This window comes from Chlorocebus sabaeus, chromosome 1 (genome assembly GCF_047675955.1).
Source record: "Chlorocebus sabaeus isolate Y175 chromosome 1, mChlSab1.0.hap1, whole genome shotgun sequence".
NCBI classification, from domain to species: domain Eukaryota; kingdom Metazoa; phylum Chordata; class Mammalia; order Primates; family Cercopithecidae; genus Chlorocebus; species Chlorocebus sabaeus.
In genome coordinates this window covers 20,424,087-20,450,831 of record NC_132904.1, presented here as the reverse complement: position 1 = coordinate 20,450,831, position 26,745 = coordinate 20,424,087, and the positions used below count along the sequence as shown (strand labels likewise).

The 26,745-nt window shown below is 50.2% G+C and overlaps 1 protein-coding gene and 1 long non-coding RNA gene across 3 annotated transcripts in view; one reads left to right on the top strand and one right to left on the bottom strand.

The window, feature by feature from the left end:
* Positions 1 to 7,717: 7,717 nt before the first annotated feature.
* On the bottom strand, positions 7,718 to 25,222 carry LOC140711926 (uncharacterized). The gene is made up of 3 exons (XR_012093267.1): positions 24,766 to 25,222; positions 24,537 to 24,649; positions 7,718 to 8,681 (listed from the first exon to the last, which is right to left on the bottom strand). It is a non-coding gene; the product is annotated as an uncharacterized lncRNA (long non-coding RNA).
* The window catches only part of TSPAN18 (tetraspanin 18), a 201,999-nt gene continuing 191,230 nt past the window's right edge, over positions 15,977 to 26,745 (top strand). For both annotated transcript variants that reach the window (XM_037999484.2, XM_037999483.2), the window contains exon 1: positions 15,977 to 16,269. The gene's annotated coding sequence lies outside the window, so the exon portion shown is untranslated. The remainder of the gene's footprint in view (positions 16,270 to 26,745) is intronic.

The window sequence follows — 26,745 nt, the reverse complement described above, 5'->3', positions numbered from 1 at the left end:
TTCAGCCCTCTATCCCCCAATGTTTTCTTGAGTGCTTGAAGGATTCAGCAGCTTGGATCTTGGTCTGAGCCACACTTGGCTAATGATGTCCTTTTGGTCATGGCCTCAGCTGGGATGAGCTGGCCACGATTCTAACCTTTCTAGAAAACAAATACTGGCAATATCCTTTTGAGAACCAGGTGGACCCTTAGAGTCTTATGGTGGGTTCTCCAGGGTAGAGAGGAGGAGGGAGGCTCCTGATCCCAGTTAGTCTAAGCCACCAGCACCAGACATCCACTATGGCCTCTGAGAGCCAGGGTAACCATGGAAACCAGGCATTGAGGGTGGGAGGAGCAACGAGTGGAATGAAGCCAGGCCCACAGAGAGGCCCGCAGGCCAGGCTGGGCTTTGGGGCCACTCCATGTGTCTGTGTATCGGGTGGGGGATGGGAGAGGTGGGGAGTGAGTGTCCCAGAGGCCAGGAGAGCACCAGCTGCAGGAAAGGGGTATCTGTAAGGCACAGACTCAGAGCTCAGAGCTCACGAAGTGTCCTCGTGTTTCCCACAGCACAGGGGCCCTGGGCTCCAGCCCCCTTCTCTGAGAATTAGGAAAGAAAAACAAATGAGAGGTATAGAGAAAGGGGCTGATAGTGATAAAAGACAGCAGAGGCCCAGGAGCTGAGCAGGGAGGGCAGGGGAGGGAGAGGGAGAGAGAAAGAGAAAGAGAGAGAGAGAGAGGCTGTTTGATGGAGAAACCACAGAGACGGGGAGGGAGAGAGAGAGCCCTATACCTACATAGAGAAAGAGAACTGGCAGAAGACAGAAAGAAAACCAGCAACGCAGAGACTGAGAGACACACAAGGATGAGCGGAGAGACAGAGGGAAAAGGAAGAGCTCACGGGGGAGGATGAAGAAGAAATAGGGCAGATGAAGAAGAAATAGGAAGGAGAAACAGCAACAAAGAGCAAGAGGAGGTCAGAGAAAAACGGGGCACAGAAACAGAATCAACAAGTGGGGACACAAAAAGGGCGTCAGCCGGAGAGAGGCCAGGGTGAGTGTAAGCAAATGCGAGAGGAAGAAAACAAGCCAGAAACAGACAATCAGGAGAAGAGGAGGGAGGAGATTGAGACTGAAAGATGGTCAGATTGGCAGAGGGCACGGGCTGAGCTGCAGAGGCCGGCTCCTAGCCCTATTCCAGGCAAGCCTTGAGCCCTCTGCCATGCAAAAGACCCAGAGAAAATCCCAGTCTGCCCTAGAAAGTCACCAGAGCTCGGCCCCTTGTCTCCCCAGGAGAGTAGCCAGGTGGAGTGACCTGTCCCAAGCTGAGGCTCAGATGCGGTGGCCCTGGCTATTCGGCGGGGACCCTGAGGAGTAGTGGCTGCAGCAGCAGTGGCAGGCTGGCTGCTGGAAGTGTTTGTCAGTGGTGGCTGCCCTCCCAGGGCCCTCCATATGCTCTTGCATATGCTTAGCAACTCGCCTCTGAACTATGAGCTGTATTTACACCCGGGCAGGTGACGACCTATTGTTGGGAAAGGAAGCTGGCAGTGTTTTCCATTCCAAGTGGTGTTGCCATCTAGGCAGGCTGGGATTCCCAGGCAACCTGCAGTTCCCGCTTAGTGAAAAAATAAGAGCTACTGCTTTGCCGCCAAGAGATAAATTCCTCCCAAAAGGTCATGCCAGAAAGTAGAATTTGTCTCTCAAATAACTTAATATGTTTTGTTTGTTTGGTTGTTTTTGTTTGTTTTCCTGAAGACAAATGAGAACTATAGACTCCATTATCTCCTTTTTTGCCTTGGCTGCCAGGAAGCTCAGATAAAAATGCAGTGGGGGTCTGTAGAGGAATGGGGGTCAGAGCTTCCATTCAGTGTTTCAAAGTTTCCTGTCTAGATTGCTGGGTAAACCAATAAGAACCATTTTAAAAAATTTATTCATTCATTCATTTCATTGACAGACAACCACAGAAAGTCTGCTGGGAGTCAGGATTTAACCCAGGCACCTTTCTTATCTGCTAGGAGTCATCTCCAAACACAGATCCCAGAGCACAGGACTCTGCCTAGCCCATAGTAAACATTTTTTATATATTTGTTCTTTGAATGAACAAATGAATTCACGACCCTGCTTGAAACCCCACTCTCCAGAACTCCTCATAAAAGCCAAATTCTTCAGCTTGGCATTTCGTAAGCTTCCCTATCTACTTCTCTGGCTTTGCCGCTTACCCCTCCCTCATGTGCATTCCATGATTTAATCACATGGACACTTCATAATTCCCAGAAACCCTCATACTGCTTCATACCCTCCCCATTTCTTCAGCTGGTGAACTCCTATACATCCTTCAAGACCCCAGTGAAACATCACTGCTCATGACAAGCCTTTCTCAGCCTCCCTAGTTGTATTTAATATTAATGTCTCTGCTTTGCTTCTGCAGCATGCTTGGGCCTTGCCTTTGTTATTGTCCCCAAGTCATGTGGCACAGCGTGGCTTCTTACATATCTGTCTCCTGTACAAGTCTGTGAGCTCCCTGAGGGCAGTGTGGGTTTGGGGCTAGACCCCCTGAATCTAAGTCCCAGTTCTGTCGCTTACCAACACAGACTTTGAGAAAGTTATTTAACTGCTCTCTGCCTCAGTTTTTTCATCTGCAAGTAGGGCTGATAATAATGTCTACAATTTAGGGTAGTTGCAGAGATTAAATGAGTCAATACTTACGAGGCACCTGGAACAGTGCCTGGCAGTTTAGAGTACTGAATAAATGTGAACTCTTGTGTTAATAGCTGTGCTACTGACTGATCTGATGGTCCCCAGTGCCTAGCACGATGCCTGGCACATGGAAGATCCCAGTCACGGCCTGTTGCATGGAAACAAAAACTATTAAAGCATGACCTCTGCTCTCAAAGAGTCCCAGCCCAAGGGATTCATTCCCTGTCTATTCGGTGTCCACCGTACCAGACTTCATTCTAGGCGCAGCCGTAAACAAAACAATACATGAGTATATGCTACAGAATCTTAGAAGATCCTAAGTGCTATGAAAAATAGGACCGAATAAGTGGTATTAGGACTGCAATTTTAAATGGGGCAGCCAGGGTAATCCTGGCTGCAAAGGTGACATTTATGGGAAGGCCTGAGAGAGGTAGGCTGTGAGTCATGTACCTATCTGGGGGAAGAACATTCCAGGCAGAGGGAACAGCAGGTGCAAAGGCCCTGGGGTGGGAACGTGTCTGGCATGTTGGTGTTAGAGGAATGGCCAGGGGCTCATCTGGCTGGAGCAGAATAAGCAGATGGAAAAAGGAAAGGAGGGGACCTGAGGCAGGGGGTTGGGGAGGTAGGGGAAGACAGATTACATTGAGCCTTGTAGGTCATTGTCAGGACTTCAGCTTTTATTCTGAGAAGTAACAGGGACAAATGCAAGCCTGTCCTCTTGATCAATATTTCACTCTGCTTCTCAGAGATATGTGTGGGGTAGAGGTGCTCTGTGTGGAATGCCCAGTAGAAGTGAACTCCTCTGTGGATGACACAGAAAAAAGGCCTGGATGGAGGTCTCTGGCAAGCCACAGGATGGCAGGTGTGGTGAGGCAGGGGTCTGCCCGAGCTGTGTCTTCTTTAGCCATCCAAACCTAAACCCAGGTGCTCCCGGGGCCCTTGGCCCACCAGCACTGGCTTGTTTGTCCTTTGACTTCTGAGTCCAAAGTGAAAGCAGCTGAGGTTCCTTCCCAGACTTTGGGTGGCTGAGTGTTCTGTGGTTCCCTGGAAAACTGGCTTTTTCCCCACCTTGGAGGGAGGTGCTTTAGGTCCTTGTTTCTTAGGCCTGTGGTAGGGTGAGCTGCTTAAGAACAAGGAGAAAGTGGAAGCTCCACAAAGGAGACACAGCATAGGATAAGTGGTCTTGGATCTCTGCGTCCTAGAAGACCACTACTAGGCTGGTCAGGTCTCCAGGAACCCCCAAGAAAACAGAGAAAAAGAGAGAGAGAAAGAAAGGAAGATGGGTGGGAGATAGGTAGGGCAGCTATATAATTTGTCATCTAAACCAAGACGCTTTGAGAATGAGGAGGCACTGCTACTAATTACAACACCACAATCCAGGCATAAGCAGGAGGCTATGGAGGGGTGGGGAGATAGGCAGAGGGTCAAAGACAGGGACAAGAGAAATATTGAAATAGACATGGAGGGCGTATTAGTCCATTCTCACACTACTAATAAAGACATACCCGAGACTGGGTAATTTATAAAGAAAAGAGGTTTAATTGACTCGCAGTTCAGCATGGCTGAGGAAGCCTCAGGAAACTTACAATCGTGATGGAAGGGGAAGCAAACACATCATTCTTCACATGGCAGCAGGAGAGAGAAGTACATAGCGAAGGGGAGAAAAGCCCTGTATAAAACCATGAGATCTCATGAGAACCCACTCACTATCATGAGAACAGCATGGGAGAACTACCCCATGATCTAATCACCTCCCATGAGGTCCTGTCCCCAATATGTGGGGATTACAATTCGGATTATAATTCAAGATGAGACTTTGGGTGGGGACACAGCCAAACCATATCAGAGGTTTGGCACCAGAAGGAACTCACAGGTCATCTCACCTAACCTGGACAACTCAGAAAGGGCAGAGACTTGTCCAGGCCACCAGCACATTGCCAGCAAAGCTGGCACTGGATATTTGATCACCGACGTCCAGTGTGGTGGTCCCTCCTGCCTCCTGGTCTTGGGTGTACTCAAGGCCCTCTTGGAGTTCAACTGTTCCCTTGAGTTGTTATTAGTTTGTTTTAGGCACGGGGGGAGCGGGGGTCAGTGGTTGCAGCCTATAAAAATGGGGTATGAATTGTTCAATGGGCTTTTATCTCTAATAAAGTGCTGTTTGTCTCCTTGGCGTGGCCTCTTAGGAAGGATGAGAAGCCACCCACTATTCCCACAGGCCATCCTCAGGGGTCTTTACCTCCTTGCAATGTAAGGAATGGCTGGGGCCACTTCTGTGACCCAAACCTAAGCCCAGGTGCTCTGGAACCCTGGATAACAAGCACTGGCTTCCTTGCCCTTTGGCTTCTGAGTCCAAGAGTGAAGCTGAGATTCCTCTGGGGATTATTGGCCTCCTTCTAGTAAATCCCAAAGCAGAGAGTCTTCTCCGTGATCTGTGAGCTCTGCAAACCAGGGGCCACATCTGTGGTATTCACCATGATATGCCCAGTGTTTACCTAGGATAGTTGTAGCACATGGAGAGTACTCTAAAATATTGAATGTCTGAATGAAACCTCAGATTTGAGGGCTCATGCCCCAGAATGTGGCCTGGTGTGGTGCTCAGTGGCACAGATAAAACATAATTTTTTTTTTTTTTTTTTTTTTTTTTTTTTTTTTTGCTGGAGAGGATATGCTACTTGATTTTTTTCCCTTTAGGGGATTTAACCTCCTAATTCTGTTTTGCTAGAGCTAATATTTATTGATTATTTGATTCAGTCTTTAATTCACCAGCTGTTCATTGAACCCCTACCAGGTGCCAAGTACTGTGAATTAAACTCTGGATAAGGCCTCTCCAAGGTGGTTGGTTCACCACACTCAGAAGTGAGCGGCTGCGATCTGCTATGTTGCAATTGTCTGAATAGACCCAAGGTCTTGCGGCAAAGGTCAGTCTCTTAAAAATTAGAGCCACTAAGCAAACATTCTCGGGGCGCTTTATGGAGTTAAGCTGTTTATGCTGGGGAAGCATTTCTAAAAACTGCACCTGGGGACTTTTATCCACTTTAGAATGGTCCCTGGCTCCTCTGTAACTGGGGATAGATCAGGCATAAGCCTGTCTCTAGGTTTATTAAAGATTTGCATATTTGGAATAAAAAGCAAAGAATCAGGCAGACGGTAGCAGAGACAGAGAAAAACCTGGGAAGAAGAAAAATTGGAAGGAGAGAAGTGGATATCTGGATAAATGGGGCTCAGCCTCGGCTCTGCAATAAATTCCTGGACGAACTTGGCCAAGCCATTTGCCCACTCTGATGTGCTAGCTTCCTCATCTGCAAAGTTGGTTGAGTAAAATCACTTTGAGAAATGGGAGTCCTTTTCTGGGAGTCCTCATTTCCTGTCTTCCTGCAGAGGCTCTCGCCCATTCCTTTGTCAGAATGCTAGACGGAGGTCAGCAGGCAACACTGAAAAACAGAGAAAGTCAAAGAAAAGCTGGTTGTTGGCCAATGCTCCTTAACTCAAGAACAAGAGACTCCCCATATTTTTTTGGTGAAAGGTCTTCAGGGTCAGTTCACATATTGGCACATGAACTAGATGTTCCCATTAAATGAGTCAGGCAAGATGTGAACATTAATTTGAGTAAGTGAATCAGCCTCACTCTGAAAAAGAAAAAAATCATTAAGTAGAATGGATGCATGCATATATAACATGTATATATAACATATACGGCTGGGCACAGTGGCTCATGCCTATAATCCCAGCACTTTGGGAGGCCAAGGAGGGCGGATCAGGAGGTCAGGAGTTCAAGACCAGCCTGGCCAACATGGTGAAATCTTGTCTCTACTAAAAATACAAAAATTAGCTGGGTGTGGTGGCGGGTGCCTGTAATCCCAGCTACTCGGGAGGCTGAGGCAGGAGAATCACTTAAACCCGGCAGGTGGAGGTTGCAGTGAGCCGAGATTGTGCCATTGCACTCCAGCGCTGGGCGACAGAGCAAGACTCGGTCTCAGATAAAAAAATAAAAAGTAAAAAAAATAAAAAACATATACACAGAGAGACATGCAAGCACAGACATCACAGACATGTGCCATCACACACACACAGACACACACACACACACACACTCTCAAGCAGGGGGTGGGCCATCACCAAGGTTCCTTCCATCTCTGGGGCTCTGTGAGCCGGATGGGACTTAGAATCCCAGGGCATGGAAGAGGGCTTGATCTTCTTCCTGCGAAAGTTGTTTCCATTTAACAGATGAAGAAGCTGACGTAACAGGATAAAGCTATTAGAGGCAGCAAGATAAAGTGGCTAAGAGCCCAGGTCCTAAAGCCAGATTGCCTGAACCTGGAGCCCAGCTCTGCCATTTAGCTAGGTAATACTCATCTAATTACTTTGCCATTCCATGCCTCAGTCTCCCCACCTATGAAATGGATAACGACAGTACTTAATGTTCTGTAATATTAATGGAGTCAACCATTTCTGAGGGGCTGGAGGTTTCTGGAGTCCTCCTTCATGCCTCTGCTCCAGGGACCATGGGTGCAGCACATGCTTGTCAGCGTGAACCTGGCATGGGTTCGTTTCTTTTGAGCCTTGTCACCTTCACACATATGTTTGGAATATGGAAGCTAAGTAGGATGGTGAAGGGAAAAGGTGTAAGAGTTTGCTAGGGCTGCCATGACCAAGCGCCATAAACTGGATGGTATGGTAGAAGAGAAAGTGATCACCTCACTGTTCTAGAGGCTAGAAGTCTGGAATCGAGGTGTCAGCAGGGCCATGCCCCCTCAGAGACTCTGGGAAAAGCCTTCCTTGCCTCTTATTGGCTTCTGGGGGTGGCCAGCAGTCCTTGGCAGTCCTTGGCTTGCAGCTGCATCCTTCAAACTCCATCTTCTCATGACATCCTCCACTGTGTCTTCACTATGTTGGCCTCTGTGCCAAAATTTCCCCTTCTGATAAGGACACGGTCATGTTGGGTTAGTGCCTCATCTTAACTTGATCATCTGCAGAGACCATTTTCCCAAATAGTCCCATTTGGGGGACTGGGGGCTAGGACTTCAACATCTTTTGAGGGGACACAAATCTACTTATAATGGAAGGAGAGGGAAGGAGGGGGAGGGAGAAAGGGAAAGTTGGAGAGAGCAGGGAGCAGGTGCCAGCCTGTGATGCCTAGGTAACAGGAGCAAGAGGGAGGTCCTTCCCACCCCAGCAGCCTGTCCTGACATGCCTGTCACTGTGACAGCTGGGTGTAGATCTGTCCTTGAGCCTGGAGATGGCCTGGTAGGAATCCAGTTCCTCAGTTCTCCTGTCTGCTACCCACTGGCACCCCAGAAAATGAAGCAGACATCAATCAAAATCAATGAGCAGGAGGTGAACCGGCCTTATCACCATGCCCAGCACATGCCCCAGTGGCCCAAGCACCCTGTGTAGCAGCCAGGGATCACTTAGCTTCAAAGCAGGCAGCCCTTACTGGCTAAAGAAGACTTTAGGACAGCCACCTGCCCTTTGTCTCAAAAGTCATGGCCACTGCACTTCTTGGTGACTCACTCTACCTCCCTGAGCCTCACTTTACTCATCTGTAAAATGGGGGCACTGCTAATAACCACAGGGCTTTTGGGAAGAACAGAAGAGATAACGGGCATGAAGTAGGGTGAGTCAGGATACAGAACACAGGCTCTGGAATATAACTCCCTGGGTTCAAATTCCAGCTTTGCCACTCACCAGCTAGGAGCTCTTGGGCAGATAACTTAATCTTCCAGAGCCTCAATTTTCCCATCTGTAAAATGGGGACAATAATATTAATACATCCCTCCTCTCAGATTAGGTTTATGGCAGTGACAAAGAGGACTAAGATAGACATTGCCTGCAAGGAGCCCACAATCTTACAGGAGAGATAAGTTTGGAGGAATACATAGAGGTACAGTGTTACGGGAAGAGTCTAGTACTCAGTAAGAGCTCAGTAAAGTTCTTGGTCTTCACAGTTTTGGCTTCCTCTAAGCATGCAGTAGACTTTCAATGCATCCTTTGTGCATCAATTAGACTTGGTCTGCCAGGAAAATAGATACCACAGTCTTTAGTTTTTACTGTGTATCCTGTGGTGAGCACTTTTACATGTCTTATTTCAGTTAACCTTCCCAAACTCCAAGATTGTTATCCTCTCCATTTTGCAGAGGAGAAAACTGAGCTTCAGGGAAAGGAAGTAAATTGCCCAGGGTCACGGATTTCAGCCCTGATCTAATCTTGCCTCCAGGGTCCGAGAGCCGGGTTATCCGACACCTCAAGGAAATTGATCTGAATCACCATTACTTCCATGGTGGGATTCTTGGCAACCCAGAGGTGGTATCTGCTCAGGTGCCAGAGAGCCCTGGGCCATGCACCCACCTCTAGAGTTTTCCAAGGTGAACTCCTGGACACTGCCCAAGATCCCTGGTTGACAGATACGTGTTTGCCTTCCCATTTCTTCTCTTTTCATCCAAGTGCAGTGGAGTGGATGGACATAGAGGCTCTGGAGCCGGGCAGCAGGGGCATGGGGACTAATAGTTCAGTGGGAAGAGGGTAACTGCGAGCCAGTGAGTCTAGAAGAGCAGAAAATGAAGCAGAGAACAGTAATGTGGGAGGCAGCATCCAAACTTCCCTAAACTCCGAAGTCAATGTGCTGGTAGATTTGGATAACTCCCTCTTGCCTAGCCCCAGCTTTATGACAGTGTTATCATCAGTAAAATGGGAGAGCCCTTGCACGAGATGAGTCTGAGGTTTTTTGTTTTTTTGAGACAGAGTCTCACTCTGTCACCCAGACTAAAGTACAGTAGTGTGATCTTGGCTCACTGCAACCTCTGTCTCCTGGCTTCAAGTGATTTTCCTGCCTCAGCCTCCCAAGTAGTTGGGGTTACAGGCACCCACCACCATCACACCCAGCTAAATTTTGTATTTTTAGTAGAGACGGGGTTTCACTATGTTGTAAGGCTGGCCTTGGACTCCTGACCTCTGGTGATCTGCCCGCCTCGGCCTCCCAAAGTACTGGGATTACAGGTGTGAGCCACCATGCCCAGCCTAGTCTGAAGTTTAAAAATTCGCTGATTGCATTGATTATGCCAGGGATCACATGCATTCTTTGTTCTTACTCAAATGTGAGTGCCCAGGTACACAGCCAGTTCCTGGCCCACAGTTGAACCTTCACAAATATTTGTTGCATGACTGAATTGTACCAAGTGCCCCTGTGAGACTCTGAGAGCTAAACCTGTAATCTCAGCAGCTCTACACAGACGATAATGGTGATTTTAAAAGTCTTACGTGTGTTACATGCTTGCTGGTTTTCAAAGCCTCTTTGCAGAAGTCATCTCCTTCAGTTTACAACAGTGTTGTAGGTGTTAACATCTCCCTTTACAGATGAGAAGACAGGCTCAGAGAAATTAGGCCACTTGTCCAAGGTTGCACAGCCAGAGGTTCAAGGCCAGGACTGGCCCTAGGTCACCTGAACTCCCTACCCACTCCTTTCTCCCTGTCACATGAACATGTGGTCTAGATGTAAATATAATGAGAAAGATTTGAATCCCAGTTCTTTATTTGCTGGGTGACTTTGGGCAGGTCTCTGAGTTTCCCTCTCTGTAAAGCAAGCGTCCTAACCATCTCTACCTTATGGAGTTGTATGGAGGCTTAAGTAGGCTTGTAGGCCTCTAAAGGCTTTATCACAGTGCCTCATGTTAAATATTAGGAGTCTAAAGCACAGAGAGGCAAAGTAACTTCCCCAAAGCCAAACAGCTGGTGAACAAAGGAGACAGGCTTTGAACCTGGGTTTATCTAACCTCGCAACCTGAGCTTCTACCCAAGTAAGCACTCCACAAGTGGCAGTTATTGGTATTGTGCTGTTTACTATCAGTTAATTTAAAAGTGAAGGTGGAGGATGAAGTTTCAGCAATGCTTTACCCAGCAGGACCTTCCCTTGCTATTCCCAGGGAGTTACTTTTTGGAAAGCTCAGCCACAATGCATTCAGAGGAAGCTTGACCCTGGGCCCCTCCCAGTAAAGCCATCCAGATTCTACTCTGTGTGTGTGTGTGTGTGTGCGCGTGTGTGTCGGCGGGGTATAATGTGTGTTTGTCTGTGCGCGTGCACGTGTCCCTGGGAATTGCAAGCATTCCTGAGGGTGAAGAAGGAGGAGGCAGGCCCTTGTACCTTGTGCTAAAAACACTCAGAGAGGCTGGCCCTGGCCTGTGTGAGGCTTGTTGAAGGGAGAAAAAGAGAGAAAGTGGAGGAATCCCTGAGCTAGTCAAGGCCGGGAAGAGTCAAGACCACATCCTTCTAACCTCCACAGGGTGTTCCTAAGATTTGTGAATTTATTTCCATGAAAGTCATTGCAAAGATAAACAAATTTAATCACTCAGCTGTACATTTAATGAACTGCCACGTTTTGGAAATGATTGCAAATTACATATAAAAGGAGACAATTCAGAAAAAAATCAGGGAGGCAATGATTAAACATTTAAAATGCAGACTGCCTTGGCAAAGCTAGGTTGTAAGGTCAGTGTGCCTCTGGGAGAAGAATCTGCCAAGTCTAGTGTTATCCAAACAGCCATTCAAGCATTGGGCTCACCTGTATTGCGTATTTATCACATGCCAGGAGCTATATCAAGGAGTTTCCATGAGACCCTCACAGCCACCCCATGCTAGAGTGGCAGTTACGATTCCCATTTAGAAATGCATGGGAGAGTTTAGGTGGCTATCAGTTAATTGAGGTGGCTCAATGTGGTACAGTTAGGAGGTGGCATAAAAAATTCCCCTGAGTGGCCACGTGTGGTGGCTCACGCCGGTAATTCCAGCACTTTGGGAGGCCGAGGTGGGCGGATCACGAAGTCAGGAGATCGAGACCATCCTGGCTAACGCGGTGAAACCCTGTCTCTACTAAAAAATACAAAAAATTAGCCAGTTGTGGCGGTAAGTGCCGGTAGTCCCAGCTACTTGGGAGGCTGAGGCAGGAGAATGGTGTGAACCCGGGAGGCGGAGCTTGCAGTGAGCTGAGATCGCACCACTGCACTCCAACCTGGGCGACAGAGCCAGACTCCATCTCAAAAAAAAAAAAAAAAAATCCCCTGAGTACCAACTCTGCACTGGGTCTTGGAGACCCAGAGATGAACAAAGCAGGGCCCCAGACCTTGAGAAGCGCGCAGCCTAATCAGCCATCACCTTATAAATGTCAGGAGTCAGAGGTCATCCCTTCTAGTGATTTCAAATGCCTTTTAAGCGAAGGACACTTTCTCCTTGAAATCTCATGTGAGACACCATCATGCAAAACAGATGAAAAGGGAACCTGTTTCTGGCTAAAGCTGGGAGGGAGACTGCTCTTCCTCTTTTGCCTTTCTCATTCTTCAGATACCTGAAAGCAGTGTCTACCAACCCAACTTGAAACCTGCTGATCTTGTCCAGATGCCTCATTTCACAGATGGGAACACTGAGGCCCAGAGAGGGGAAGGAATTGCCCAGATGGCCAAGACTGGAACGTGGGCCTTTGGACTCCTGGTTCAGGGATCTTTGCTGGGCATGAGGTCTGCAAATGCGCACCCCAGGCATCCTGTGTACAGTGATTGGGGCGTAGAACCTGGGTGGTACAGCACTAGACACACTTTGGTGAATTTGGGGCTTTTAAGCCAATTCAACTGTTTTCTGCAGATGCTGGAGAAAGCGAAGCCTAAGAGCTTCCTAGGGGAAAGGTGAGTATTTTCAGAAAAACCACTTCCACTAGATGCCCTAATTCCAGAGGTATTGAAAGCACCCTGGCCTGGGAGTCAGGAGGTCTGGGTTCAACGCCCAGCTCTTAACCACGATGAGAATCTAGTCTATGTTTCTTCCTTAGTTTCCCCATTGGTGAAATGAAGTGGTTGGATTACAGTGAATTCTCCACAAGGTTCCTTCCCAAATCTTTTTAGAACTTTCAGGCCAGGCCACTTCTGGGTTTCTGCCAACCTAGACTTCAGTGGGTGGTCTCTAGCCTTCTTTGCTCCTTCTCCCTCTTGAGGACTGCCCATCCATCCACAGCCCTACTGCCTGCTCTTTGGTTCCTTCCCAGCTTCTCCCCTCTCTAGTCCCTCTCCTTGGTGGAGCCTTCACCTTCTAAGTTCCCTGATAAGCCACAATCTTGGTGCCTTACTTGCTTTCATCAAACAGCCAAAGGGATCCTATGGGCCATTTACCCAAGCCTCCATTTTACAGATGGAAGGACTGAGGCCAGAGAAGGGAGGGATTTCCTCAAGATTACCTTGTGAGAGGGAGGTGCGGTCTTCCTGTAACCCGAATTGGCCTTATTTTGTCCAGGACTAAATTCTTGGGGCGCCTAACTTTAAAAAAAAAAAGGACTTTTTTGGCCCAATATAAGGTTGGTACAAAAGTAGTTGTGGTTCTCGCGATTACATTCAACAGCGAGAACCACAATTGCTTTTTTTTTTTTTTGAGACAGAGTCTAGCTCTGTCACCAGACTGGAGCGTAGTGGCGCAATCTCGGCTCACTGCAACCTCTGCCTCTTGGGTTCAAGCAATTCTCCTGCCTCAGCCTCCTGAGTACCTGGGATTACAGGCACGTGCTGCCATGCCCAGCTAATTTTTGTATTTTTGGTAGAGACGGGGTTTCACCATGTTGGCCAAGATGGTTTCGATCTCCTGACCTCATGATCCACCCATCTCGGCCTCCCAAAGTGTTGCGATTACAGGCATGAGCGACCGTGCCCAGCCCACAATTACTTTTACACCAATACATGGAATTATGTTTCCCAGTTGAGAGGACATCCGAGATGTTCAAGGAAATTAAGGTCATTGGAAGTAATCCAAGGGCTTCCAATATCCTAACTGACCTGGTGAGGAGTGGGGGTGCAAGGGGTCCCTTCCCAGTTCTCTTTTCATCAATGCTCTTGATGAAGAGTTTGTTGCTAATGTGTCTTTAACATCTTTCTAGCCTTTGCTTACCTCCTTTTCAAAGAGAAAGTGGGGCCTGAGCTTCAGCACCTCCTCAGGCAGCAGTATCTTGTTAGACTGTATTATTATTATTGTGGTTAAAGATACATTGTTAGAATTTAATAACACTTATTTTCATTGTATTTATTTTAATGGTTACCTTCTGTTTATAGTAATGTGATGCTGGCTTTCCATTTATGGTAATAACATATCTTTTTAAAAACAAGCCATTTAAGTAAATCAAAAAAATGAAAAAATAAGAGTTGATTTAGAGTAAGCTATTCAGCAGATATCCTTAGCTGATGCACAGATAGGGCCAGGTTCTCCATGGAGGCTGAAGAGAGGCTGAGGTCCGGGAAACTGACTTGGAACTGGAGTCACGGACAGAGCTGGTTGTCTTGAGTTGCGCAGCATGTCTGCACTCTCTTCCCCTGCGCCTGCCCACTTCTGCCAAGCCCCAGAACCTTAGAGACTCCCTCCCTCTGGCTGTCTCTGATCTCCACTTCCCAAGCTCCAGCACCCTGGCTGTGGGCTTCCCATTTTTCCTCTTTAAATGTCTGGGGCGCCTGGTGTCCAAGGAGGCTCACACAGGGCTTCTCCCAGCAGCATTCCACAAGTGCAGGACCTGCGGGGTACTCAGCCAGAGGGGGCAGCCTCCACCCTCCATTATGTTTTGGCAGCTGAAGGGTGAATGTGGAGCCCTTCTCCTTGTCCTTCTCTTACAGAAATTCCACCGTTAGAGACTTCCTCTCCTTGGGTGAAGCTTTGCTCACTCTGGGTCCCTTTGAAACCGTGGATCCAGGGATTTTTCTTCCAGCCGCGTGCCTACTCTTTAAGAGTCCCGGTGACGCGATGAAGTTCCTGAAAGGACCAGACATCCCCGGAGTCCTTACAGGGAGGAATCCATTTCCTGGAATGTGGGCAAGGAAAGACAGCCACTTCCTGCCTCTCAAAACTCTGGCTGGTGGCTGGGTGCAGTGTCTATGTCTGTCATGTCAGCACTTTGGGAGGCTGAGGTGGGAGGATCACTTGAGGCCAGGAATTGGAGACCAGCCTGGGCAACATGGTAAGAGCCCAGCTCTACACACACAAAAAAACCAACCAACCAACCAAACAAAGCAAAAACAAACAACAACAACAACAACAAAAACGACAACAGAAAACATTAGCCAGGCAAGATGGCGCATGCCTGTGGTCCCAGCTACTCGGGAGGCTTAGGTGGAAGGCCTGGATTGCTTGAGCCCGGGAGGTCGAGGCTACAGTGAGCCGTGCAGGAGGTGGGGCTACAGTGAGCTGTGCTTGTTGACCAGGCTTGTCCAGCCTGGTCAACAGAGCGAGACCTTGTATCAAAAACAAAACAAAAACAAAACCAAAAAGACCTCCCTCCCCCCAAACTCTGCCCAGTGGCCTGACTACCAACACCCACATACAAGACAGGAGTAGGGTCAGCTCCTTCCTATCAGTCACTCCTTAGTGAGAATCAGCTGGCCAAGGAGCCTCCTGCAGAGCTGATGTATGTTGAATGCCTAGGGCCCACGGGGATGGGGTGTGGAAGCTTCAAGCTGGGACTCAAAACACAGTTGCCAAGGGAGGAGAAGTGGGCGACCCGAGCCCTTGTCATCAGCACTTTCACTTGGGCTGTCAGCTTTGATCTGCTTGCTTGTCCGTTTTGTCTGGGGCAGGGCCGGGTAGTTGTTTAGAGGAGGCTCAGAGGTTAAAAGTCTCAGGCAAGTCATGTCAGGGGTTGGAACGAGCCGGTGCTGCTGTGGCAGCAGTACAGAGAAGAAAAGATAAGCTCCCCAGCCCCGCAAGATCCTCAGCCCTGAGGCCGGAGACACAGATCCGGCCCCTAGCAATCAAGTTACTTGCATCTGACCTGGGGTCAGGCCCCTCCTTGCTGAAAGTCCCCTTTCTTATCTGCAAGTCAAAGGAGGGTGTGTTCCCCGGGCTTTCAACAGGTACTTCTCCCGGCAAAGGGAAGCCCAGGAGCCCGAACGGGACCGAGGATCTCACCCCAAGCCCTGGGGTTGGGCCCTGGGGTCAGCTGAAAGTTCCCCTGGAATAAATACACTTCGGGTCCAGCATGCGCCTCTCCTCACTCCCGCAACGGTATTCCAAATTCAGACGCAGCGAGGGCCCGCGAGCAGAGCGGGAGGTGGTCGGAGGCAGAGTAAGGGGAGATGGGCAGAGGGTGGGCCCAGGGACCCCCAGACAAGGCCTGGACGCGGGGCTGGAGGCGGAGGCCGAAGCTGGCGGGAGGCGAGGGGCAGCCCGCGGAGGAGACGCGCTTCTCGGCAGCAGCGGCGGCTGGAGACAGGAGGGGCGGAGGTTTGGGGAGGGGGAGGGAGCGCGGGGGAGGGGAGGGACGGACGGCGGGGGAGGTGGGGCCGGCGGGCTGGCGGGCGTGCAGCTGCCGCCGGCGTCGCGGGGCTCCAGGCTGCGGGGCGGACGTAGCGCCGAGCGATCCACCGCGGAGCCGCGCGAGGCCGCCCGAGCCCCAGCCCCGGCTCCGGTCCCGGTCCCCGCCCGGAGCCCCGAGCGAGCGCCGCAGCCTCGCGCCGCGGTTCCCCGTACGCGCCGCCACCGCCGGGAAGGCAGTCGGCGCCGGGCAAGTTGCGAGCGCGCCCCTCCGACCAGGAAAGTTTCCCCCCGGCCGCTGGCGGGAGTTGGCGCGGGGTCCGGCCGCCGCAGCTGGAAGGTATGGGGCCCCGCACCTCCGTGCTCTCCGCACGCCGCCGCCGCGCCCCCGGGGACCTGGGGACCCCCGCACGCCGCCCCGGGGGTGCTGCTGGACGCGGCCAGGGAGTGGGGTGGAGTAGGGATCCCAGGACGGTCCCGGGAAGCCCAGCAACCAAGTTCCACTCAAACTAGCACGCCGGAGCTGGGGGGGCCGGGGACGGTCTCGCCCCGTGCCTGCCAGGAGTCCGCCGGGGGCCGGGGGCTGCGCCCAGGACAGGTGCAGAGCCGGTGGGCTCCCAACGCTCCGGGTGGGGGAGTGGGGGCTTCTGGAGAACGGCGTGGGGTGGCAGGTGTGGTTGCAAGGTTCGGGGTTTCGGCCAGGGCTGCGCCTGGAAAGGGGCTGCGCGCCACGCCACCCGGTAGGACAGGGAGGGACCAGGGACTGGGAGCGGCGATCAGGGCCGGGAGGGCTGTGGGGCCCGGCAGCGGCACGGAGGACGGGCTGCCTTTGGGGTCCCTGGCAGCGGGGCGGGGCGGAGGCGCCACGCGTTCCTCCAGGACCGCTGTTATTCCTTAGGTGTGTGGGGTGTGGGGAAGCGGAGACTCCGTGGGGTGCTGGGTGGGTGGGAGGCTCGGGCACGTCCAGATTTAGGGGCCAGTGGGAACCATTTGGGAGGGTGCTCGGCTCGGGTGGGATCGCGCGGGCTCCGGGTCCTGCTGGAGTGAGGTGCGTGGGCTCCCGCCAGGGGGCGCACTGCCCCGGCCCTCGCCCGCAGGAAGCGCGTTCTGGCTCCTGTGAGGCAACTGCGCCGAAATCCAGGACGCAGGGACCACAGACACCCAACTTAAACGCGGGGTCCCGCCCTGAGGAGCCCGTCGTATACTAGCCAGATAGGGGAGCGAGACTGAGGGTGAGGCGAAGGGTTCACAGTTATAAACTGCGCCGTGGGCTGGAAAGGCTGGGAGTCAGATGTGATTTTTCTCGGGGAGGCTGCCAGGGCAAATGGATGATTAAGAAATTTACCCCCAGAAAAAGACGTAAGAAACTACAACTGCGAATTGGTGCAGAGAGAGTGGGTTGGGGAATTAACTTTTTGACGGTTCTTGGAGTTGCAGAAACCCAAACCCCAAAATGCATGCACCCTTTTTGTAAAAGTTGCACCTTTGTCCCCTGGATCTGGCCGAATCCCTGCCTGGTGAAGGCAGAATGGGGGTCTTGGGGTATCCTCTCTCTGGGCACAAGTAAACTGGGAGGCACAGGATGGGCGGTGGGGGATGGGGCCTTAAAGACTTCAGCAGTCCAGGCAGAAGTGTTAAATTTCTCAGCAGTCAACGAACCCTGGGCCCCACCCTCACCCCCTGGGTCTAGGGTCTGTAGGCCACATTCTTCTGGTCATTTCACAGTTATTGGTGGAAATCTGCCCTGGGTCCCAGTTATCTGGCTTCAGGGTCCCTGTGTGTTGAGTCTGTGTGTCTGTGCCTTGGGAAGTCGATGGCTGCTTGCATCTGTGAGGAGTGTCATCTTTGTCATGTGCGGGGCTAACATTGAAGGGATACTGGAGGGACTATTGCCTCATCTTTCTCTCCAGTTCCCTTCCTCCTCCCCTCATCCCAAGTGAGTGCAAAGGAGCAAATCGTAGAATGTGCCGTGGCCTCATTGTGGTTGGTAGAAGTTTTCATCTTTCTCTTGGCTGGTAACCTGTGCTCCTTGGGCAGCCCCCCTCCTGCTCCCATGTCCTTAATGTCCCTTACAAAAGTGGGGGAAATGGGGGTCCCTTAAAGAGATGAGATTCCTCTGTTCAGTGTAGGCTGCCACATGTTTTTGTTGGATGCTCCTGAAATGCTCCAGGACAAAGTTGCCATAAAGACAGATCAGCATGATTTCTATTTTGAATAGAAGAGGAGGAGGAGAGAGGAGAGAAAGGAAAGGGTGGAGAAGCCTGCTGTCTCTGGATAGGTCTTTAAGACATTTCAGGGGGCTGGAAAACAAAAGAAGTATTTTTGTTGTGTTTTGCTTTTAGTGACTCTTGTTTTTCTGTGGAGGGAAGCCTGCAGGGACCAACCCTGCCTTGGAACCTGCCTGGGAGCATGGGGCCCCTAGAAAGCCAGCGTTGTCCCTCCCCTCTTCTCCCCACCCCCACCCCACTTCTCCTGAATTGGAGAGGGAATTGAAACTCCCCAAGGGCTACTAAAGTCTGTGTTTGGGCTTGAAGTATCTTGTGTGGGCCCAGTCTTCTCCCAGGCAAACTCCAAGATCTCTGATTTAGCAACATTTCAAGTCTTGGGCACTCTGTTTCCTTGTCTCCCTTGTCCCCAAACCCATTCAAACAGCTGGTATATGTGGTGCTTTTACCCAACCCCAGGCTGAAATAGTAGCACATCATTGAAAGGTCCAGGACACTTTCTAGAAGCGGAAGTTAGTTGGGTTTAGGATACCTTGGGGTTGGGTTTAGGACACCTTGGACTGAGTCCAGGAAGGAACCCTCTGCCCTTTAAAAAATGAGATTTTAATGGTCTGAGGGGTGCGTTGGAGGGCAGGGTGCTGGGTAGGGATATGGGATTAATTCAAGGATTTGTGGGAGGGGGTGCCAGGAAGAAGGAAAATAGCAGATTTGAAGTCTAGCTCTTCTGGGTCATCCATGTGGCCTTGGGCAAGTTATTTCCCCTCTTGAGCCTGCTACCTCAGTCTGTAAAATGAGTATGTTGGCTGAGGAGATTCTGAGCCATCTTGCAACTTAGAGCAGGAGAGTCTAACCTTATAGGGGTCTGGGCAGCCCTACTCCATTCCTTCTGCCCTCCATTCAGTGGAAGGCGCCTCTGCCGGCTGGCTTGCCTCTCTCTGCCCGCCTGTACACAGCAAAATCCTGCGTTGAATGAATGCAGCAGTTTCAGAAACCAGCTCCTGTCATCAGAGCTGAAGGACAGAGTGCCCAGCAGTTTTGGGTAGAGAGGAGAATGTCTATAACCAGTCCCTGCTGGGAGCCCCATGTTAGTCTGCAAGCTCGCGCCCCACTCTTCCTTGGGAAGAGCCCTTTCGGTTCCTGGGCTGCAGGTTTTACGGACCTCTCCTTTTCCGGAGGGCTGCTCTTCTGGCCTATTTCATCAGCCATTGAGAGGGAAAATCGGGAACATTTGTTCTTGCTCAGCTGGGGTGCAGCACCGGGAGGGAGCCTTGGAAACCAGCACTCTGGTCCCACGGAGCAGATGATGCCCATCGATCAGGCATTTCTACCACCTGATGCCATTGAGCCATTGCACCAGCTTGGGCTCCTCCTGCCACCCAGGCTGGCACCTTGGACCTGCATTAGCGCTCCATTTGAGGGAGTGGGGGTGGATCACGAAACACTTTTGGTGAAGAGTGGGAGAGTAAGGTGGTGAGCCTGTGTTTGCAGCTGGCAGGGCTGGCCTTTCATCTGGGCGCTTGTTGTCTTAAGATCCAGCCCTTGCCCCTGGTATGCACCCAAGACTGCTGCCTTAATTAGTGAATTCAACAACTTGGAGATGAGCAAAAACATGTTCACTGGTGGCGGGCAAGTATGTACAAAAGGCAACAGGATGGAGCAGAAAGGTAGCTGAACCAGGCATTAGGAGACTTGTGTTCCAGCCCGGATACTGTTACAGATGGAGCCATGTGGCCTTGTGTGAGTCACAGCCCCTCGCTGAGCCTCAGTTTCTCTATTTCTTTAGAGGCAGCAGTGCAGGTGGTTAGACTGCCTGGATTTGCCTGTCGGCTTTATCCTTCATATCAGTTGTGTGACCTTAGACCATTTAACCCCTGGTGCCTCTATTTCCTGATTTGTAAAATGGAACTAGTAATACCCCATCAGATTGTTGTGGATAGTCTTTGAGATGAAACTAGTAAAACATTTAGCATCATGCCTGGCATATAGTAAGTGCTAAATAAATGTTCACTATCATCATCATTGTCATGATTATCATTATTACTATTGTAAAATGGGAGGGATTAACTTTGATTAACTTTGGTCCCTTCTAGTTTTCTAGGGCTGGAGTGTGTGTGTGTGTGTGTGTGTGTGTGTGTATGTGTGTGTGTGTGTGAGAGAGAGAGAGAGAGAGAGAAACAGAGAGAGAAAGTCTGTCTTTGGGTTAGAAGGCAAGGATGAATAAGCTGCTTTTTTGGTTCTTTTCTTCCTTTCTCTGCCTCATTGAGGGGCTCCTGAATCTTGTGACTATGCTCGTGGTAGCCCCGTCCCCATGGCAAGAAGCCCATTTTGATGTCACTGACAATATCCTGGCTCCTGGCAGTTGAGGGATGATATTTCAACAGCTAGCATTTGCCCATCCTTTCCCCTCTACCCTTTGTTTCCCACCCTTCACCATGGTATGACAACCATATGTGCAGGTAATGTGTTTAAGCTGATCAGCCTCTCCCAGAGTCACCCAAATAAAAGGCTATCTTCCTAGAAGACATTTTCGACTTTAAGATAAATAATCTGGTTCTTCTGTTGTGTTGCTTTATGTCTGGCTGGCCCTGAGTCCCTTTTTGTGTTCTGCCCGTGGTCTGCTCCAAGGACGTGGGCTGGGCCAGGTCTGTGGCCTAAAGCTTTGGACCTTATTGGCCATGCTGGCTGAGGCAGCCTCTTCCAGCGGCTTGAGAGGGGACAGGCCAGCCAGGCTGGGCCTCTGCCTCACCTTGTTCCAGTAAGGCTGCTGCTCTGAGATATCCCAGAGATGATTATCATGGGGGCAGACACTTGGGGAATGCTGCCTGTCCGCCAGGAACTTGACAATGCCTCATCCTGTCTCCGCCTACAAGGATGGTTTAGATATTGCCCACATTCTGTAGATTAGAGAGTGAAGGCTCAGAAGAGTAAGTGGTGGGATTGGGATTTGATCCTAGGTTGATCTGATTCTCTATCCTGTGTGCTAAACCACTATATTATATTTCCTCTTGTATCAAAACCTCCTGTGAGCCCAAAAGCCCCAGGAAAGATATCTCTTAGACTGAGTCAGGCCCCCTCCTCCCCGCCTTTGATCATCTTCCAGGCTCAGAGCACCTTATGAGATTCTGTTTTTGTCCTGCGTGGATTACTCAGGCATCTTCGGTACAGTGATAAGTAAGAGTTTTTTGGGACATGGCTGCTTATGGAGGGGTTAGAGGGGGGATGATCTTATTAAACAACAAAAGGTTGTAATGGAAAGAGGATGCATATTGGAGTCACAGATCTGAAATTTGAATCCTGATTCTGCAATTTACTGGCTGTGTGGCCTTGGCTTCCTCATCTGTGAAAATCAGAATAACAGCAACCACAGATGACTCTAAAATCTCAGTGCCTTAACAAAACGATTAACTCCTGATTACATTACTTGTCTAACATGTGTCTCTGATCCACACGGTCACGCAGGGACCCAGGCTTCAAAGATGATGACTCTACCATCTTTGTAACTGCTCCTTCTAAAACATGAGGCATCCAAAGTTACTGCAGATGGGGAAGAGGGAGAAGGGAGAGCCACACTAATACTCAGCTGCTTTGGCCAGGCCATGACACACATCACTTCACCTCCAGCACCTTGGTCAGAACTGTCAACTGGCCCCAAACCAGCCCCCAGGGAGGCTGAGAATGTAAGGAAGTACATGGATATTTGATGAGCACTAAGTCTCTGCATTTACATTTACCCTAGTAGAGTGCTTTAAGGATCAATTGAGATGATGCATTTAAAGCTTCTAGTATAGACCTGGTATGTTGTTGGTTGTTAACACATAGAAGCTTCCTTTCCCTAATAATCCCTGATGTGCATTGCTCTTTATAGATTACAGACTGTGTATATTGAAATTATTTCTGGGCAGATCATATTGTGCCTATAATATACCAGAGGGAGGTGAGTCCATGCATGGCAAGGGCAATAGAAGCCAGGCCCTGGATCTTCAGCCCAGTTCTCCCATGACTTCCTTTGGCTTACTGAAATTTACTGCTCTGAGAACGTTTTCCAGCATGTCTCCCAGGATGTTTCAAAACCCACTTCTGCTCCTGTCTCCTCCCCCCATTCCTCAATAGTGTGGAGTATCTGTATTCATTTTATGGATGGTGAGGAGGGGAGGTTGCAGGAATTATCTGGAAACTAAGGGAGAAAGTTCTGGCCATGAGGTGAGACAAGCCAGAGTCTTAGGTATTCATAGTGAGAGCCATAAGAATTGGGGCACCACATCTGGGCTGCTTGGGCTGCTTGGGGAATTGCCGTGCAGCCAAGCTCTGGGGTATCCCTCCAAGGCACACCTGGTGCTACCTGCAGCTCCCATCCACCATACCTCCATGCTGACCCATTGTGTCCTTGTGAGAGTGGGCAGGGAAGTGGAGGGCCCTGCTATAGTTTGGTTTGTTTGACCTTCCAAATCTCATGTTGAAATTTGATCCCCACTGTTGGAGGTGGGGGGTGTTTGGGTCATGGGGGCGGATCCCTCATGAATGGCTTGGTGCCCTTCTTCAAGCGAGTTCTCATGCTGTCAGTTCCCAGGAGAGCCCATTGTTAAAGAGCCTGGCTCCTCCCTGCCCTCTCTCTTGCTTCTGCTCTCACCGCGTGATCTTTGCACATGCCAACTCCCCTTCACCTTCCGCCCTGAGTGGAAGCAGCCTGAGGCCTTCTCCAGAAGCACATGCTGGCACCATGCTTCATGTACCACCTGCAGAACCATGAGCCAAACAAACCCTTTTCCTTTATAAATTACCCAGCCTTGCATATTCCTTTATAGCAACACACACGGACTAAGATGGGGCCCTAGGAGGCTTTCCAGGTCTGCTTTTCCAGTAAGATGTCCAGACCTAGGTTCAAATCCTGACTGCTCTATTGAACACTTGTCCATCTCTCTCAGCCTGTCTCAGTTTTCTCCTCTGCAAAATGGCAAGAATACAGGAAAGCTAAAAAGCGAGTCAAGTGCCTGGCACATAGTAGGTGTCATGTTTGCACCTCTTCTCTCCCCCTTGAGTGAGAGGAAGAGCTGCCCTTGGCAAGGGAACAGTGCCTGGGGAGATGCTAGAAGTGGGCACACGTGCTTGGACTCCTGGTCCTTGGATGGAGAGGCACCCACTTCCCTTCCCAGCAGCCTTGGGCTGGTCTCTTGTGTTGGCTTCCATTTGCAATGGGAGAAGAATTTGGAGCCCTGGGCCTTGGATTTAGGCCCAACTTTTCATGTCTAACTCCCACAGTGGGTGCAGGGCTGGAGGTGTTGCTGAGAGAGGCTCCCCTACCCCGCCCTGTGTTGCTGCCTCTCCTTCTGGGGGGACAGATTGCAGCGTGCTCTAGTGGGCCAAGTGCACTGGGCCACCTGCTGCCTGACATTTAGGGCTACCCCAGCAGGGCAGGCCCGGGGAACTTGCTCATTGGCTGATGTCTTAGCCCTTGGGGAATGAGGCATTTCTCCAGTCAAAACAGAAACACCACCCTCCATGGTCCCTGTGGGGAAGAGCTGGGCAGGCTGGACACGGGGAGTGGAGGGGCCTGCGGTTAGGAAGAGGATGGTCTCTCAAGACAGGATTCGGAGATGTGCATTCTTCTGCTGAGCATAGTGGACACTTGTTCCTGGGGTCATTGAAGAGTGCAGCCTTCCCCTGCAGCTGGATTTACGCTGACTCAGGCACGGAGGCCAGGGATGGCTATGACTGTGGCACCTTGGAGCCCTCAGACACTTCACTCACTCCTGCATCCAGTCCTCAGCTTCTGTGGTGCAGGGGCCGCAGCTCTGAGGCAGCTCCATAGCTCTGTGAGATGGCTTATTGGTTTCCTGCGGCAGCCGTGACAGCACCATAAAGTAGGTGGCTTAAAACAACAGAAACTTATTCTCACAGTTCTGGAAGCTAAAAGCCTGCAGTCAAGGTGTTGGCAGGAACATGCTGTCTCTGAGGGCTCTAGGGAAAGGTCCTCTTTGCCTGTTCCTAGCTTCTGGTGGTTACTGGCAACCCTCTGTGTTCTTTGGCTTGTAGATGCCTCCCTCCATCATCGCATGACATTTTTTCCTGTGTGTCTGCCTCTCTTCTTATAGGGGCACCAGTCTTGTTGGATTAGAGCCCACCCTAATGACCTCCTCTTAACCTGATTACATCTGTGAAGTTCCTGACAGCTAGGAGTTAGGCTGTCAACATATCTTTTTGGGGTACACAGATCAACCCATAGAGGTGGTAGTATTATTGCTCTATTTACAGTCAAGGAAGTCAGTGCAGAGAGGTTATGTAATTTGCCCAGGTTCATACACCTATATACAACTAGTAAGTGACTGGTAAATTACTCTCTGTACATTTGATTCCTCTTACTGTTACAGTAGGTTTGTATACCTACCTCATAGCCTAGTCCTGAGCATCAAAGGAGGTGAATGTCTGTGTCAAAACACACTGTCCACAGCTAAGTGTTTGCCAGTTGTATTATCCATCTTTGCTCCCTAGATGGGATGTCTCCCAGGAAACATCAGCGTATAGAAATTACAACCAGTTGGAGCTAGAATGTTTTCTAGAAATTAATTGTTTGAGTTGACCGAATGAAAGGCACCATTTGCATTCTTTCAACTCGCCTTTCTGGAGTTGCCTGCCAGCTTCATCTCCTCGCAAGTTGAGAATATCAGATGAGATGGATTTTTCTTGCTTGATAATTTTCCTGGGTTCCATTTTAGTACCAGAAGTCATGGTGGCTTTTGCAATTTGGGCTTCTCTCCCCAGGAAAGTATCTGGGCATCTGAATAGGGAGGGTCCCTGGGAGGCTCAGTAGATGACTCTCAGCTCCAGAGCCCTTCCCTCGGGGCAGGGAGGGTTTGGGGGTTCAGCTGTGGAGGCTGGAGGACTCTGATATGCAACCTCATCTGGGTGCAAGGAAGCAGGGGAGGCAACCTGCTGTGGAGGGTTAGGACACATTCTGAACACAGCGCCTGGGTTCAAATGCCAGGCCAGCCTTACACTATGACCTTTGTTTGATCTTTGACAAATCAGTTAAATTCTCTCTGACTCCATTTTAACTCATCGGGGTTGATTAAAATGCATAAATGTATCTCTTGGGATCGAATGTGGTACATGAAAAGTATTCAATGAATGTTAGGATTACTTTAAATATTTTATTTGTCATCTGTTTTCCTCCATAGAGTGAGGGTGGAGATGTTGCTGTTTGGTTTTCCATGGAGCCTGCAGTGTGGAGCTCAGTCCCTGGGGTTGAACAGATGCTCATATGCTGAATGAATGAGGAAATGAATGATTGAATGAGTAGATTCTTAGCTATAGCTTCTTTGGAATTCCATCCCTCCTTGCTATGTACCAAGGCCTCTGCTCCTAAGCCCCTCTTATGTGGGGGCATGGGGGGGCCATAGCACCAAAGCCCAAAAGGGAGTCATAGAATGCCATGAAAATGCTCAGGGCGTCCAGGACAGAAGGGCCACCTCATGTATGCAAAGACAAGTTGGGTTGGAGGATGAGGAGAAGCTGAGAAGGGAGGCTGGGAAGATTGTGGTCACCACAGGAAGCAGGTCGTGGTGGCTGAGTGGGAAGATCACATTCAGAATGTGGGGTTTCTCCCATGACCCAGTCACCAGAGGCACTCCCCGACGTCTCCAGCACACCAGAGAGGCCCGCCCTTCTCCAGTGTGGTAAATCAATAGGCGTACCTCATTTTAGGGAGCCCGATCTATGAAAATGCCAGCTGGATTCGAAAGTTTTCATTCAATTTATAGACAAGTTAACTCTAAGGTTCCCACTGCTTCCTTCTGCCTTAAAAATAAATTCCGTTTACGGGAGTTCAGCTTACACACTTTGTTAGGAAAACATCTGCTGTGTTATGTGGTCATGTTAGCCGCCTTGCTTAAAACCCTTCGATGGATTCTCGGTTGTGTTCAAAAGGCTTTCATGCGGCCTCTGCCCCCTCCCCAGCCAAGCCTCACTCCGTGTTCTCCAGCCCATCTGCCGTTTGTTTTCTTCTCTTGCCCCTACCTTCATGGACGAGTCTTTGTGACCTTCCACCCTTGGATTGTTTTTCCTCCCTCTTGAGTTACCTGATGCCTCCTCATCATTTGGATCCCAGCCCCTGCATTACCTCCTCCAGGAAGTCCTCCTTGACTTCCTAATGGGCCAAATTCCCCATCTGTAGGCTCAGATGGCTCCACAGTCCTCTCCTTGGTGGTATTTTGTCACTCTTGGATGATTGTTGACTTCTCTGTGTAATTTTTTTTTTCTAACATCTATTTCCTCCACTTTGGTGTAAGCCCAGGAAGGCAGGGGCAGTGCCTGTCTGTTCATCCCTGTATTCCAGGCACCTGGCAGGGTCTCAGAAGGTGCCTGAGAAATTCTCTTGCCTTCTCTCCATTTTCTCCTCTGCAAGCCAGTCTTTTTTTAGGTTGTTCTGGTGGTTACTGGTAATCCTCCGTGTTCTTTGGCTTGTTGATGATCACAGCTAATATGTATTGATTACTTGCAGGGTGCCAGGCACTCACAAATCAGATCTCATCCACCAAGAGAAGAGTTTTTTACAGTGGGAACGCTGGAGCCCACCTGACTTGAGCCCCAGCTTTATC